The sequence below is a fragment of the Oncorhynchus keta genome, unplaced genomic scaffold (assembly GCF_023373465.1).
Source record: "Oncorhynchus keta strain PuntledgeMale-10-30-2019 unplaced genomic scaffold, Oket_V2 Un_contig_195_pilon_pilon, whole genome shotgun sequence".
Lineage (NCBI taxonomy): Eukaryota > Metazoa > Chordata > Actinopteri > Salmoniformes > Salmonidae > Oncorhynchus > Oncorhynchus keta.
Window position 1 is genome coordinate 150,678 of NW_026281563.1, and position 13,841 is coordinate 164,518.

General features: G+C 41.1%; 1 long non-coding RNA gene and 1 pseudogene across 2 annotated transcripts; one reads left to right on the forward strand and one right to left on the reverse strand.

The window, feature by feature from the left end:
* Positions 1–2,710, forward strand: part of LOC127920482 (NLR family CARD domain-containing protein 3-like) — a 153,370-nt pseudogene extending 150,660 nt beyond the window's left edge.
* A 5,844-nt stretch (positions 2,711–8,554) lies between these two features.
* On the reverse strand, positions 8,555–9,727 carry LOC127920486 (uncharacterized). 2 transcript variants are annotated; one of them, XR_008106369.1, is made up of 4 exons: positions 9,311–9,727; positions 9,113–9,168; positions 8,815–8,971; positions 8,555–8,743 (listed from the first exon to the last, which is right to left on the reverse strand). It is a non-coding gene; the product is annotated as an uncharacterized LOC127920486 (long non-coding RNA). The 2 variants fall into 2 exon arrangements; XR_008106368.1 differs by having other exon boundaries at positions 9,113–9,183; positions 9,255–9,727.
* Between the last annotated feature and the right edge of the window lie 4,114 nt (positions 9,728–13,841).

The following is a 13,841-nucleotide window of genomic DNA, read 5'->3' on the forward strand; positions in this document are numbered from 1 at the left end:
TACATTATAACATATGATCATTCAACAAGTCTCAAGTTACCTTAAGTTCTCCTTTTGATACCTAGAAACATCTACATTAAATGAATTAGTGAAAAGTGAGTTAACATTCTAATGTGAATGATGATGATTTCTAATATTGTGTCTGGTTTCATCCATCAGATGTCTGTGATCTCACACTGGACCTAAACACATTAAACAGACGCCTCTCTCTGTCTGAGGAGAACAGAAAGGTGACATGTAGGAGAGAGAAGCAGCCGTATCCTGATCACCCAGAGAGATTTGAGGACTGGGGACAGGTGCTGTGTAGAGAGGGTCTGACTGGGCGCTGTTACTGGGAGGTAGAGTGGAGTGGGAGCAGGACTGTTATAGGAGTGACATATAAAGGAATCAGCAGGAGAGGAAGGGGTTATGACTGTTGGCTTGGATACAATGACAAGTCCTGGAGTCTGTTCTGCTCTGACAACAGTTACTCTGCCTGGCACAATAATAATCCCACTACCATCGACGTCCCCTCCTCCAGCTCCCACAGATTAGAGTGTATCTGGACTGGCCAGCCGGCACTCTGTCCTTCTATAGAGCCTCCTCTGACACACTGACCCACCTGATCACATTCACCTCCACGTTCACTGAGCCCCTCTATCCAGGGTTTGGGGTTTCTTTTGATGGCGACTCAGTGTCCCTGTAAATAACAAATACATAATAATAATATACACACACACACACACTTGACTGAAACACACAGGACACACACATACACTTGACTGAAACACACTGGACACACACACTGGACAGACACACACACACACACATACACACACACACACACACACACACACTTGACTGAAACACACTGGACACACACACTGGACGGACACACACACAAACACACACTTGACTGAAACACACAGGACACACACACTGGACAGACACACACACACACACACACACTGGACTGAAACACACTGGACACACACACTGGACACACACACACACATACACACACTGGACACAAACACACTAGAAACACACACTCACTGGACACACACACACACCAGCACAAAACACACACACTGGACACAAACACACAGGACACACACATACACACACACACACACACACACACACTTGACTGAAACACACTGGACACACACACTGGACGGACACACACACAAACACACACTTGACTGAAACACACAGGACACACACACTGGACACACATCAGCACAAACACACACACACACAGCGGACACACACACAACCACACACTGGACTCAAACACACAGGACACACACACTTGACACACACACACTGGACATACACACACACACACACACACACTGGACACACACTCACTGGACACTACACACACACAAACACACACACACAGTGGAACACACACAGGACACACACTCAGCACTCAGTTTCTGGTTCACAGATTCTAGAACAGCTTCTTTCTGTTAAATCAGTTTCATATATTTTACTGTTTGTGTTTGTATCACAGGAGGTTGGTGGGACCTTAATTGGGGAGGACAGGCTTGTAATGGCTGGAGGGGAATAAGTGGAATGGTATAAAACATGTGGTTTCCATGTGTTCCATTTCATTCACTCTGTTCCAGACATTATTATGAGCCGTCCTCCCCTCACCAGCCTCCACTGGTATGTACTGTCCTATATGTGAGAGAGATCCAACAAGGAATTACAATGTATGTATTACTTTTAATACCTGCAAATGGCAAATAAACTACTAGAAGTCCTTATGAATGTCTGCAGCCGACTAGACTGTTGGCGTCTGACAAGAGGTGAAAATATTACAGGAATATTCTGCAAATGTTGATGAAGACGTCACTCAATCCCCCCAAAACAACATGCAGTCTTTCCACAAGACTCCCATGAAGTTATAGTGTGACGTTATGAGGTGACGTTAAAGTAACATTCTCAGAACATACTGCACTTGTTTTATACTGTTTTAGATGGATCCTCTGTTTATCATCTTGTTTTATACTGTTTTAGATGGATCCTCTGTTTATCATCTTGTTTTATACTGTTTTAGATGGATCCTCTGTTTATCATCTTGTTTTATACTGTTTTAGATGGATCCTCTGTTTATCATCTTGTTTTATACTGTTTTAGATGGATCCTCTGTTTATCATCTTGTTTTATACTGTTTTAGATGGATCCTCTGTTTATCATCTTGTTTTCTACTGTTTTAGATGGATCCTCTGTTTATCATCTTGTTTTATACTGTTTTAGATGGATCCTCTGTTTATCATCTTGTTTTATACTGTTTTAGATGGATTCTCTGTTTATCATCTTGTTTTATACTGTTTTAGATGGATCCTCTGTTTATCATCTTGTTTTATACTGTTTTAGATGGATCCTCTGTTTATCATCTTGTTTTATACTGTTTTAGATGTATCCTCTGTTTATCATCTTGTTTTATACTGTTTTAGATGGATCCTCTGTTTATCATCTTGTTTTATACTGTTTTAGATGGATCCACTGTTTATCATCTTGTTTTATACTGTTTTAGATGGATCCTCTGTTTATCATCTTGTTTTATACTGTTTTAGATGGATCCTCTGTTTATCATCTTGTTTTATACTGTTTTAGATGGATCCTCTGTTTATCATCTTGTTTTATACTGTTTTAGATGGATCCTCTGTTTAAACATTTAAACTCTTACAATAACACCGTTAAAATACCAATGTGATCATTTGTTGAGTGTTTTTATGTTGAATAACAAATTGTACAATTATATATATTTGCTCCATAGTTGTAGAAGTATACAAGGATATATTGTACTTTTCATAATTAAACATACTTGAAACAAGAAAAAGCATGTTACTTGTGAAAACAGTTTGGTTATTGATTCTTCATTGACTCTGCCAGTCGCAGGTTGATGTTTGTCATGAATCTTGACCTGGAGGCAGGTTGATGTTTGTCATGAATCTTGACCTGGAGGCAGGTTGACGTTTGTTATGAATCTTGACCTGGAGGCAGAACTGTGTGATTTCCTCTAAATATGCCAGCTACAAAGTCAAATTGTGTGTGGAAAATAATGTTGTTTTATGGTCTTAATTTAAGGGAAGGATTAGCAGTGTGGTTAAGATTGAGGTTAGGATTAAAATCTGATTTTATTTACTTTGTGCCTGTGCCAACTAGTGACCTCTTTGCTGAACTGCTTCCAGGGCAAGATTCATGACAATAAATGCCAACCTGCCTCCCAGTCATCCCGTCTTTACAAGGCTGCAGAACATACAAGCTAGTGATGATGGGGTTCTCTCATAACCCCCAGTCCCCAGGTGGGTAGATGGCAGGTTCTATAAAGAGAAGCTAGTGATGGGGGTTCTCTCATAACCCTCAGTCCCCAGGTGGGTAGATAGCAGGTTGAATAAAGAGAAGCTAGTGATGAGGGGGTTCTCTCATAACCCCCAGTCCCCAGGTGGGTAGATGGCAGGTTGAATAAAGAGAAGCTAGTGATGTGGGGGTTCTCTCATAACCCTCAGTCCCCAGGTGGGTAGATAGCAGGTTGTATAAAGAGAAGCTAGTGATGTGGGGGTTCTCTCATAACCCCCAGTCCCCAGGTGGGTAGATGGCAAGTTGAATAAAGAGAAGCTGGTGATGAGGGGGTTCTCTCATAACCCTCAGTCCCCAGGTGGGTAGATGGCAGGTTGAATAAAGAGAAGCTGGTGATGAGGGGGTTCTCTCATAACCCCCAGTCCCCAGGTGGGTAGATGGCAAGTTGAATAAAGAGAAGCTAGTGATGTGGGGGTTCTCTCATAACCCTCAGTCCCCAGGTGGGGACCATGAATGTATAAAACATTAAGGACACCTTTCTTTCCATGACAAACTGTGAATCCAGGTGAAAGCTATGGTTCCTTATTTTTCACTTGTAGATGAAAGGGAGGAGAAAGGTTAACCTCTCTGGGATCTGTGGGACGCTAACATCCCACTTGGCCAAAAGCCAGTAAAAATGCAGAGCGCCAAATTCAAATAAATTACTATAAAAATCAATCTCATGAATTCACACATGAAAGACACCAAATTAAAGCTACACATGTTGTGTATTCAGCCAACATGTCTGATTTCAAAAGGATTTATGGCGAAAGCACACCAAACGATTGTTAGATCAGTACACAGCCACAGAAAAACACAGCCATTTTCACAGCCAAAGATGGGAGTCACAAAAGCAGAAATATAGATAACATTAATCACTAACCTTTGATGATCTTCATCAGATGACATTCATAGGACTTCATGTTACACAATACATGTATGTTTTGTTCGATAATGTGCATATTTATATCAAAATCCCGGTTTACATTGGCGCCATGTTCAGAAATGCCTCCAAAATATCCAGAGAAATTGCAGAGAGCCACATCAAATAACAGAAATACTCATCATAAACTTTGATGAATGATACATGTTTTACATAGAATTAAAGATACACTTGTTCTTAGTGCAACCGCTGTGTCAGATTTAAAAATTTTTGACGGAAAAAGCAAACCATGCAATAATCTGAGACGGCGCTCAGATATAAACAACATTTCTCCTCCATGTTGAGTCAACAGAAATACGAAATTACATCATAAATACTCCCTTACCTTTGATGATCTTCATCAGAATGCACTCCCAGGAATCCTAGTTCCACAATAAATTGTTGTTTTGTTCAATAATGTCCATTCATTTAAAAAAGTAGCTACTTTAGCAAGCACGTTTAGTAAACATGTCCAAAAACTTGCGCAGGTCCAGGCGAACGTCGTACGAAAACTTCAAAAAGTTATAATACAGGTCGAATAAACTTGTCAAACTAAGTAGAGAATCAATCTTCAAGATGTTGTTATCATAAATATTCAATAAGGTTCCAACCGGAGAATTCCTTTGTGTCTACAGAAGTAATGGAACGCAAGGCGATATCATGTGGAATGTGCATGAACAGGAACTGGCTCTCTGCCAGACCACTGACTCAAACACCTCCCATCCAGCCCCACATCACAGGAGAGGCTTCATTCAACGTTCTACAGACTGTTGACATCTAGTGGAAGGCGTAGGCAGTGCAAACAGATCTATCTTACTGGGATTTGAATAGGCGATGAGTTGAAAATCGACCAGCCTCAGAATTCTCACTTCCTGTTTGGATTTTTTTCTCAGGTGTTTGCCTGCAATATGGGTTCTATTATAGTCACAGACATCATTCAAACAGTTTTAGAAACTTCAGAGTGAAGAACTATTCTCTGGGGAAGTGAGTATCAATACCATAACTATTCTCTGGGGAAGTGGGTATCAATACCATAACTATTCTCTGGGGAAGTGGGTATCAATACCATAACTATTCTCTGGGGAAGTGGGTATCAATACCATAACTATTCTCTGGGGAAGTGGGTATCAATACCATAACTATTCTCTGGGGAAGTGGGTATCAATACCATAACTATTCCCTGGGGAAGTGGGTATCAATACCATAACTATTCTCTGGGGAAGTGGGTATCAATACCATAACTATTCTCTGGGGAAGTGGGTATCAATACCATAACTATTCTCTGGGTTAGGGGGTATCAATACCATAACTATTCTCTGGGGAAGTGGGTATCAATACCATAACTATTCTCTGGGGAAGTGGGTATCAATACCATAACTATTCTCTGGGGAAGTGGGTATCAATACCATAACTATTCTCTGGGGAAGTGGGTATCAATACCATAACTATTCTCTGGGGAAGTGGGTATCAATACCATAACTATTCTCTGGGGAAGTGGGTATCAATACCATAACTATTCTCTGGGGAAGTGGGTATCAATACCATAACTATTCTCTGGGGAAGTGGGTATCAATACCATAACTATTCTCTGGGTTAGGGGGTATCAATACCATAACTATTCTCTGGGTTAGGGGGTATCAATACCATAACTATTCTCTGGGGAAGTGGGTATCAATACCATAACTATTCTCTGGGGAAGTGGGTATCAATACCATAACTATTCCCTGGGGAAGTGGGTATCAATACCATAACTATTCTCTGGGGAAGTGGGTATCAATACCATAACTATTCCCTGGGGAAGTGGGTATCAATACCATAACTATTCCCTGGGGAAGTGGGTATCAATACCATAACTATTCCCTGGGGAAGTGGGTATCAATACCATAACTATTCCCTGGGGAAGTGGGTATCAATACCATAACTATTCTCTGGGGAAGTGGGTATCAATACCATAACTATTCTCTGGGGAAGTGGGTATCAATACCATAACTATTCTCTGGGGAAGTGGGTATCAATACCATAACTATTCCCTGGGGAAGTGGGTATCAATACCATAACTATTCTCTGGGGAAGTGGGTATCAATACCATAACTATTCTCTGGGTAAGTGGGTATCAATACCATAACTATTCCCTGGGGAAGTGGGTATCAATACCATAACTATTCTCTGGGGAAGTGGGTATCAATACCATAACTATTCTCTGGGGAAGTGGGTATCAATACCATAACTATTCTCTGGGGAAGTGGGTATCAATACCATAACTATTCTCTGGAAAACAGTTAATAAAATACTTAATAAAAGAGCTGGGAGTGAAGAAGATAAAACACCCTGGACACCGTCAGAGAGGTTTCAGAATAATAACTACTGAAATGGAGACAGAAGGACCAGATTCTCCCTGTAAAGTGGGACTAGAGGAAGAGAAGTTTAACAGACGGCCTCTAACTGAGCAGTGTAGTCTATAGGTTATACACTGAGTGGACTAGATATTACTCTAACTGAGCAGTGTAGTCTACAGGTTATACACTGAGTGGACTAAAAATGAAGGACACATTCCTAACATTGAGTTCCGCAGGGATGATGACCCATGTTGACTCCAATGCTTCCCACAGTTGTCAAGTTGGCTGGATGTCCTTTGGCTGGTCGAACATGAGCGTGAAAAACCCAGCAGTGTTGCAGTTCTTGACACAAACCAGTGCGCCTGGCACCTACTACCATACCCCGTTCAAAGGCACTTGTCTTGCTCATTCACCCTCTGAATGACACACATACACAATCCATGTCTCAATTGTCTCCAGGCTTAAAAATCCTTCTTTAAAACTTCTCTAGGATAGGGGGCAGCATTTTCACTTTGAATGAATAGCGTGCCCAGAGTGAACTGCCTCCTACTCTGTCCCAGATGTTAATATATGCTTATTATTACTACTGGATATAAAACACTCTGAAATGTCTAAAACTAAAACTGTTTGAATGATGTATGTGACTATAACAGAACTCATATGGCTGGCAAACACGTGAGAAAAAAATTCAAACAGGAAGTGAGAATTCTGAGGCTGGTCGATTTTCAACTCATCGCCTATTCAAATCCCAGTAAGATATGGATCTGTTTGCACTGCCTACACCTTTCACTAGATGTCAACAGTCTGTAGAATGTTGAATGAAGCCTCTACTGTGATGTGGGGCTGGATGGGAGGTGTTTGAGTCAGCGGTCTGGCAGAGAGCCAGTTCCTGGTCATGCACATTCCACATGATATCGCCTTGCGTTCCATTACTTCTGTAGACACAAAGGAATTCTCCGGTTGGAACGTTATTGAATATTTATGACAACAACATCTTGAAGACTGATTCTCTACTTAGTTTGACAAGTTTATTCATCCTGTAATATAACTTAATGAAGTTTTCGCCTGGACCTGCGCAAGCGTTTGGACATGTGTACTAAACGGGATAGCAAAAGTAGCTACTTGTACATAATTAATGGGCATTATCAGAAAAATAAACCATTTATTGTGGAACTAGGATTCCTGGGAGTGCATTATGATGAAGATCATCAAAATTAAGGGAATATTTATGATGTAATTTCGTATTTCTGTTGACTCCAACATGGAGGAGAAATGTTGTTTATATCGGAGCGCCGTCTCAGATTATTGCATGGTTTGCTTTTTCCGTAAAGTTTTTTTAAAATCTGACACAGAGGTTGCACTAAGAACAAGTGTATCTTTAATTCTATGTAAAACATGTATCATTCATCAAAGTTTATGATGAGTATTTCTGTTATTTGATGTGGCTCTCTGCAATTTCTCCGGATATTTTGGAGGCATTTCTGAACATGGCGCCAATGTAAACCGGGATTTTTGATATAAATATGCACATTATCGAACAAAACATACATGTATTGTGTAACATGAAGTCCTATGAATGTCATCTGATGAAGACCATCAAAGGTTGGTGATTAATTTTATCTATATTTCTGCTTTTTGTGACTCCTATCTTTGGCTGTGAAAATGGCTGTGTTTTTCTGTGGCTGTGTACTGATCTAACAATCGTTTGGTGTGCTTTCGCCATAAATCCTTTTGAAATCAGACATGTTGGCTGAATACACAACATGTGTAGCTTTAATTTGGTGTCTTTCATGTGTGAATTCATGAAAGATTGATTTTTATAGTAATTTATTTGAATTTGGCGCTCTGCATTTTTACTGGCTTTTGGCCAAGTGGGACGTTAGCGTCCCAAATATCCCAGAGAACCTTTCTCCTCCCTTTCATCTACAAGTGAATAATAAGGAATCACAGCATTCACCTGGATTCACAGTTTGTCATGGAAAGAAAGGTGTCCTTAATGTTTTATACATTCATGGTCCCCACCTGGGGACTGAGGGTTATGAGAGAACCCCCACATCACTAGCTTCTCTTTATTCAACCTGCCATCTACCCACCTGGGGACTGAGGGTTATGAGAGAACCCCCACATCACTAGCTTCTCTTTATTCAACCTGCCTTCTACCCACCTGGGTACTGAGGGTTATGAGAGAACCCCCACATCACTAGCTTCTCTTTATTCAACCTGCCATCTACCCACCTGGGGACTGAGGGTTATGAGAGAACCCCCACATCACTAGCTTCTCTTTATTCAACCTGCCATCTACCCACCTGGGGACTGAGGGTTATGAGAGAACCCCCACATCACTAGCTTCTCTTTATACAACCTGCCATCTACCCACCTGGGGACTGAGGGTTATGAGAGAACCCCGCATCACTAGCTTCTCTTTATTCAACCTGCCATCTACCCACCTGGGGACTGAGGGTTATGAGAGAACCCCCACATCACTAGCTTCTCTTTATTCAACCTGTCCTCTACCCACCTGGGGACTGAGGGTTATGAGAGAACCCCCACATCACTAGCTTCTCTTTATACAACCTGCCATCTACCCACCTGGGGACTGAGGGTTATGCGAGAACCCCCACATCACTAGCTTCTCTGTATACTTCCTGCCATCTACCCACCTGGGGACTGAGGGTTATGAGAGAACCCCCTCATCACTAGCTTCTCTTTATTCAACCTGCCATCTACCCACCTGGGGACTGAGGGTTATGAGAGAACCCCCACATCACTAGCTTCTCTTTATACAACCTGCCATCTACCCACCTGGGGACTGAGGGTTATGAGAGAACCCCCACATCACCAGCTTCTCTTTATTCAACCTGCCATCTACCCACCTGGGGACTGAGGGTTATGAGAGAACCCCCACATCACTAGCTTCTCTTTATTCAACCTGCCATCTACCCACCTGGGGACTGAGGGTTATGAGAGAACCCCCACATCACTAGCTTCTCTTTATACAACCTGCCATCTACCCACCTGGGGACTGAGGGTTATGAGAGAACCCCCACATCACTAGCTTCTCTTTATTCAACCTGCCATCTACCCACCTGGGGACTGAGGGTTATGAGAGAACCCCCACATCACTAGCTTCTCTTTATACAATCTGCCATCTACCCACCTGGGGACTGAGGGTATTGAGAGAACCCCCACATCACTAGCTTGTATGTTCTGCAGCCTTGTAAAGATAAGGAGGGGATGACTGGGAGGCAGGTTGGCATTTATTGTCATAAATCTTGCCCTGGAGGCAGTTCAGCAAAGAGGTCACTAGTTGGCACAGGCACAAAGTAAATAAAATCAGATTTTAATCCTAACCTCAATCTTAACCACACTGCTAATCCTTCCCTTAAATTAAGACCATAAAACAACATTATTTTCCACACACAATTTGACTTTGTAGCTGGCATATTTAGAGGAAATCACACAGTTCTGCCTCCAGGTCAAGATTCATGACAAACATCAACCTGCGACTGGCAGAGTCAATGAAGAATCAATAACCAAACTGTTTTCACAAGTAACATGCTTTTTCTTGTTTCAAGTATGTTTAATTATGAAAAGTACAATATATCCTTGTATACTTCTACAACTATGGAGCAAATATATATAATTGTACAATTTGTTATTCAACATAAAAAACAGAGCAAATGATCACATTGGTGTTATTGTAAGAGTTTAAATGTTTAAACAGAGGATCCATCTAAAACAGTATAAAACAAGATGATAAACAGAGGATCCATCTAAAACAGTATAAAACAAGATGATAAACAGAGGATCCATCTAAAACAGTATAAAACAAGATGATAAACAGAGGATCCATCTAAAACAGTATAAAACAAGATGATAAACAGAGGATCCATCTAAAACAGTATAAAACAAGATGATAAACAGAGGATCCATCTAAAACAGTATAAAACAAGATGATAAACAGAGGATCCATCTAAAACAGTAGAAAACAAGATGATAAACAGAGGATCCATCTAAAACAGTATAAAACAAGATGATAAACAGAGGATACATCTAAAACAGTATAAAACAAGGTGATAAACAGAGGATCCATCTAAAACAGTATAAAACAAGATGATAAACAGAGGATCCATCTAAAACAGTATAAAACAAGATGATAAACAGAGGATCCATCTAAAACAGTATAAAACAAGATGATAAACAGAGGATCCATCTAAAACAGTATAAAACAAGATGATAAACAGAGGATCCATCTAAAACAGTATAAAACAAGATGATAAACAGAGGATCCATCTAAAACAGTATTAAACAAGTGCAGTATGTTCTGAGAATGTTACTTTAACGTCAACTCATAACGTCACACTATAACTTCATGGGAGTCTTGTGGAAAGACTGCATGTTGTTTTGGGTGGATTGAGTGACGTCTTCATCAACATTTGCAGAATATTCCTGTAATATTGTCAGACGCCAACAGCCCAGACATTTATAAGGAGTTCTAGTAGTTTATTTGCAGGTATTAAAAGTAATACATACATTGTAATTCCTTGTTGGATCTCTCTCACATATAGGACAGTACATACCAGAGGAGGCTGGTGAGGGGAGGACGGCTCATAATAATGTCTGGAACAGAGTGAATGAAATGGAACACATGGAAACCACGTGTTTGATACCATTCTACTTATTCCCCTCCAGCCATTACAAGCCTGTCCTCCCCAATTAAGGTCCCACCAACCTCCTGTGGTACAAACACAAACAGTAAAATATATCATAAAAAATGCAAAGTGGTAAAAGATCAGAAAAGGAACCAAAAGGTTCAGTCATGTTCTAATAGTCTGATGGAAACAGTTTAGGTTGATGATTTAACAGGCAGATAGAACTGGGATAGAAGCTGTTCTAGAACCTGTGGTCCAGAAACTGATTTAACAGGCAGATAAAACTGGGATAGAAGCTGTTCTAGAACCTGTGGTCCAGAAACTGATTTAACAGGCAGATAGAACTGGGATAGAAACTGTTCTAGAGTTCTAGAACCTGTGGTCCAGAAACTGATTTAAAAGACAGATAGACCTGGGATTGAAACTGTTTTAGAACCTGTGGTCCAGAAACTGATTTAACAGACAGATAGAACTGGGATAGAAGCTGTTCTAGAACCTGTGGTCCAGAAACTGATTTAACAGGCAGATGGAACTGGCATAGAAGCTGTTCTAGAACCTGTGGTCCAGAAACTGATTTAACAGGCAGATAGAACTGGGATAGGAGCTGTTCTAGAACCTGTGGTCCAGAAATTGATTTAACAGGCAGATAGAACTGGGATAGATGCTGTTCTAGAACCGGTGGTCCAGAAACTGATTTAACAGGCAGATAGAACTGGGATTGAAGCTGTTCTAGAACCTGTGGTCCAGAAACTGATTTAACAGGCAGATAGAACTGGGATAGAAGCTGTTCTAGAACCTGTGGTCCAGAAACTGATTTAACAGGCAGATAGAACTGGGATAGAAGCTGTTCTAGAACCTGTGGTCCAGAAACTGATTTAACAGGCAGATAGAACTGGGATAGAAGCTGTTCTAGAACCTGTGGTCCAGAAACTGATTTAACAGGCAGATAGAACTGGGATAGAAGCTGTTCTAGAACCTGTGGTCCAGAAACTGATTTAACAGGCAGATAGAACTGGGATAGAAGCTGTTCTAGAACCTGTGGTCCAGAAACTGATTTAACAGGCAGATAGAACTGGGATAGAAGCTGTTCTAGAACCTGTGGTCCAGAAACTGATTTAACAGGCAGATAGAACTGGGATAGAAGCTGTTCTAGAACCTGTGGTCCAGAAACTGATTTAACAGGCAGATAGAACTGGGATAGAAGCTGTTCTAGAACCTGTGGTCCAGAAACTGATTTAACAGGCAGATAGAACTGAGATAGAAGCTGTTCTAGAACCTGTGGTCCAGAAACTGATTTAACAGGCAGATAGAACTGGGATAGAAGCTGTTCTAGAACCTGTGGTCCAGAAACTGATTTAACAGGCAGATAGAACTGGGATAGAAGCTGTTCTAGAACCTGTGGTCCAGAAACTGATTTAACAGGCAGATAGAACTGGGATAGAAGCTGTTCTAGAACCTGTGGTCCAGAAACTGATTTAACAGGCAGATAGAACTGGGATAGAAGCTGTTCTAGAACCTGTGGTCCAGAAACTGATTTAACAGGCAGATAGAACTGGGATAGAAGCTGTTCTAGAACCTGTGGTCCAGAAACTGATTTAACAGGCGGATAGAACTGGGATAGAAGCTGTTCTAGAACCTGTGGTCCAGAAACTGATTTAACAGGCGGATAGAACTGGGATAGAAGCTGTTCTAGAACCTGTGGTCCAGAAACTGATTTAACAGGCAGATAGAACTGGGATAGAAGCTGTTCTAGAACCTGTGGTCCAGAAACTGATTTAACAGGCAGATAGATCTGGGATAGAAGCTGTTCTAGAACCTGTGGTCCAGAAACTGATTTAACAGGCAGATAGAACTGGGATAGAAGCTGTTCTAGAACCTGTGGTCCAGAAACTGATTTAACAGGCAGATAGATCTGGGATAGAAGCTGTTCTAGAACCTGTGGTCCAGAAACTGATTTAACAGGCAGATAGAACTGGGATAGAAGCTGTTATAGAACCTGTGGTCCAGAAACTGATTTAACAGGCAGATAGATCTGGGATAGAAGCTGTTCTAGAACCTGTGGTCCAGAAACTGATTTAACAGGCAGATAGAACTGGGATAGAAGCTGTTCTAGAACCTGTGGTCCAGAAACTGATTTCACATTCAGATAGAACTGGGATAGAAGCTGTTCTAGAACCTGTGGTCCAGAAACTGATTTAACAGGCAGATAGAACTGGGATAGAAGCTGTTCTAGAACCTGTGGTCCAGAAACTGATTTAACAGGCAGATAGAACTGGGATAGAAGCTGTTCTAGAACCTGTGGTCCAGAAACTGATTTAACAGGCGGATAGAACTGGGATAGAAGCTGTTCTAGAACCTATGGTCCAGAAACGGATTTAACAGGCAGATAGAACTGGGATAGAAGCTGTTCTAGAACCTGTGGTCCAGAAACTGATTTAACAGGCAGATGGAATTGGGATAGAAGCTGTTCTAGAACCTGTGATCCAGAAACTGATTTAACAGCCAGATAGAACTGGGATAGAAGCTGTTCTAGAACCTGTGGTCCAGAAACTGATTTAACAGGCGGATAGAACTGGGATAGAAGCTGTTCTAGAA